This window comes from Arachis hypogaea, chromosome 18 (genome assembly GCF_003086295.3).
Source record: "Arachis hypogaea cultivar Tifrunner chromosome 18, arahy.Tifrunner.gnm2.J5K5, whole genome shotgun sequence".
Lineage (NCBI taxonomy): Eukaryota > Viridiplantae > Streptophyta > Magnoliopsida > Fabales > Fabaceae > Arachis > Arachis hypogaea.
In genome coordinates this window covers 49,084,191-49,087,282 of record NC_092053.1, presented here as the reverse complement: position 1 = coordinate 49,087,282, position 3,092 = coordinate 49,084,191, and the positions used below count along the sequence as shown (strand labels likewise).

The window sequence follows — 3,092 nt, the reverse complement described above, 5'->3', positions numbered from 1 at the left end:
GTTCAATGGAATCTCTATGGTCTCTAGATGAGTCTCAGATTCCTTTGGTTCCTCAGAGGGAAGCTCCTTATTGACCACTGGACGTCCCAGGAGGTCTTCCTCCTTGGGATTCACGTCCTCTCCTCTCCTCACAGGTTCGGCCATGGCGCTTATGTCAATGGCCTTGCACTCTCCTTTTGGATTCTCTTCTGTATTGCTTGGGAGAGTACTAGGAGGGATATCAGTGATCCTTTTACTTAGCTGGCCCACTTGTGCTTCCAGATTTCTAATGGAAGATCTTGTTTCATTCATGAAACTCACAGTGGCCTTAGACAGATCAGAGACTAGATTTGCTAAATTAGAAGCATTTTGTTCAGAGTTCTCTGTCTGTTGCTGAGTTGATGATGGAAAAGGTTTATTATTGTTAAACCTGTTTCTTCCACCATTATTAAAGCCTTGTTGGGGCTTTTGATCCTTCCATGAGAAATTTGGATGATTTCTCCATGTTGAGTTATAAGTGTTTCCATAAGGTTCACCTAAGTAGTTCACCTCTGCTATTGCAGGGTTCTCAGGATCATAGGCTTCTTCTTCAGAAGATGCCTCTTGAGTACTGTTGGATGCAGCTTGCATTCCATGCAGACTCTGAGAAATCATATTGACTTGCTGAGTCAATATTTTATTCTGAGCTAATATGGCATTCAGAGTATCAACTTCAAGAACTCCCTTCTTCATAGGCGTCCCATTGCTCACAGGATTCCTTTCAGAAGTGTACATGAACTGGTTATTAGCAACCATGTCAATGAGTTCTTGAGCTTCTGCAGGCGTTTTCTTTAGGTGAATGGATCCACCTGCAGAAGTGTCCAGTGACATCTTTGATAGCTCAGATAAACCATCATAGAATATATGCAGGATGGTCCATTCTGAAAGCATGTCAGAGGGACACTTTTTGGTCAACTGTTTGTATCTTTCCCAAGCTTCATAGAGGGATTCACCTTCTTTCTGTCTGAAGGTTTGAACATCAGCTCTAAGCTTGCTCAGCTTTTGAGGAGGAAAGTACTTGGCTAAGAAAGCCGTGACCAGCTTATCCCAAGAGTTCAGGCTGTCTTTGGGTTGAGAATCCAACCATAATCTAGCTCTGTCTCTTACAGCAAAGGGGAAAAGCATGAGCCTGTAGACTTCAGGATCTACTCCATTAGTCTTAACAGTATCACATATCTGCAAGAATTCAGTTAAGAACTGAAAAGGATCTTCAGATGGAAGTCCATGAAACTTGCAGTTCTGCTGCATCAGAGAAACTAATTGAGGTTTCAGCTCAAAGTTGTTTGCTCCAATGGCAGGAATGGAGATGCTTCTTCCATGTAAATTAGAATTAGGTGCAGTAAAGTCACCAAGCATCTTCCTTACATTATTATTATTTTTGGCTGCCATGTCCTTTGCCTGTTCGAAAATTTCTGAAAGGTTATCTCTAGATTGTTGTATTTTAGCTTCTCTTAATTTTCTCTTCAGAGTCCTTTCAGGTTCTGGATCTGCTTCCACAAGAATGTTCTTATCCCTGCTCCTGCTCATATGACAAAGAAGAAGGCACAAAAAAAATAATAATAATAATAGAGATCCTTTATACCACAGTATAGGGATCCCTTTGTGAGTGGAAGAAAAGAGGGGGAGACAAAGAATGTGATGTAAAGGAAGAAGCACAACTGTACGGATGGAAGAGATGTGAGATGAGATGTTAGGATATGAATGAATAAATAGAATAGGATGGGGGAGGGATAATTTTCGAAAATTATTTTGAAAAAGAGTTAGTGATTTTCGAAAATGGTTTTTGAAAAATGTTAGTAATTTTCGAAAATTTTTGAAAACAAAAATAAAAAATAAAAAAATAAAAAATAAAAATAATTAGTTAATTAAAAAGAAATTTTGAAAAAGAGGGAAGATATTTTCGAAAATTAGAGAGAGAGAGAGTTAGTTAGGTAGTTTTGAAAAAGTTAAGAAACAAACAAAAAGTTAGTTAGTTAGTTGAAACAAATTTTGAAAAGATAAGAAGTTAGGAAGTTAGAAAAGATATTTTGAAAAGATATTTTTGAAAAAGATAAGATAAGAAGATATTTTTGAGAAGATATGATTGAAATTAGTTTTGAAAAAGATTTGATTTTTAAAATCTCAATTAATGACTTGATTCATAAGAAATCACAAGATATGATTCTAGAACTTAAAGTTTGAATCTTTCTTAACAAGCAAGTAACAAACTTCAAATTTTTGAATCAAAACATTAATTGATTATGTTATTTTCGAAAATTTGGTATAAAAATAAGAAAAAGATTTTTGAAAAAGATTTTTTTTTTAATTTTCGAAAATAACTAAAAATTTTGAAAAAGATTTGATTTTCGAAAAAGATTTTGAAAAAGATAAGATTTTCAAATTGAAAATTTGATTTGACTCATAAGAAACAACTTGATTTTAAAAACTTTTGAAAAAGTCAATCCAAATTTTCGAATTTGATGAGAGAAAAAGGGAAAGATATTTTTTTTTTATTTTTGAAATTTTTATGAAAAACATGAAAATTATGCAATGCATGAAATTTTTTAGATCAAAACATGTGATGCATGCAAGAATGCTATGAATGTTAAGATGAACACCAAGAACACTTTGAATGCCAAGATGAGCATCATAGACACAATATTGAAAAACTTTTAATGCAAAGAAAACATGCAAGACACCAAACTTAGAATTCTTTAATGCTTAGGCACTAAGAATTCAAAAATGCATATGAAAAACAATAAAAGACAAAAAACAAAAAATCATCAAGATCAAACAAGAAGACTTATCAAGAACAACTTGAAGATCATGAAGAACACTATGAATGCATGATATTTTTGAAAAATGCAAGATGCACATGCAATTGACACCAAACTTATAACATGACTCAAGACTCAAACAAGAACACAAAAAATATTTTTGATTTTTATGATTTTCTAATTTTTTTTTTTGGATTTTTTCGAAAATTATATGAAAAAGAAAAAAATAAGGATTCCAAAATTTTTAATATGAATTCCAGGAATCTTGCATTCTTAGTCTAAAGCTTCAGTCCAGGAATTAGACATGGCTCACTAGCC

At 33.5% G+C, this 3,092-nt stretch overlaps 1 non-coding gene across 1 annotated transcript; it reads left to right on the top strand.

The window, feature by feature from the left end:
* The first annotated feature begins 903 nt into the window (after positions 1-903).
* LOC112774153 (small nucleolar RNA R71) lies at positions 904-1,011 on the top strand. The gene has a single exon (XR_003188654.1). It is a non-coding gene; the product is annotated as a small nucleolar RNA R71 (small nucleolar RNA).
* The last annotated feature ends 2,081 nt before the right edge of the window (positions 1,012-3,092 follow it).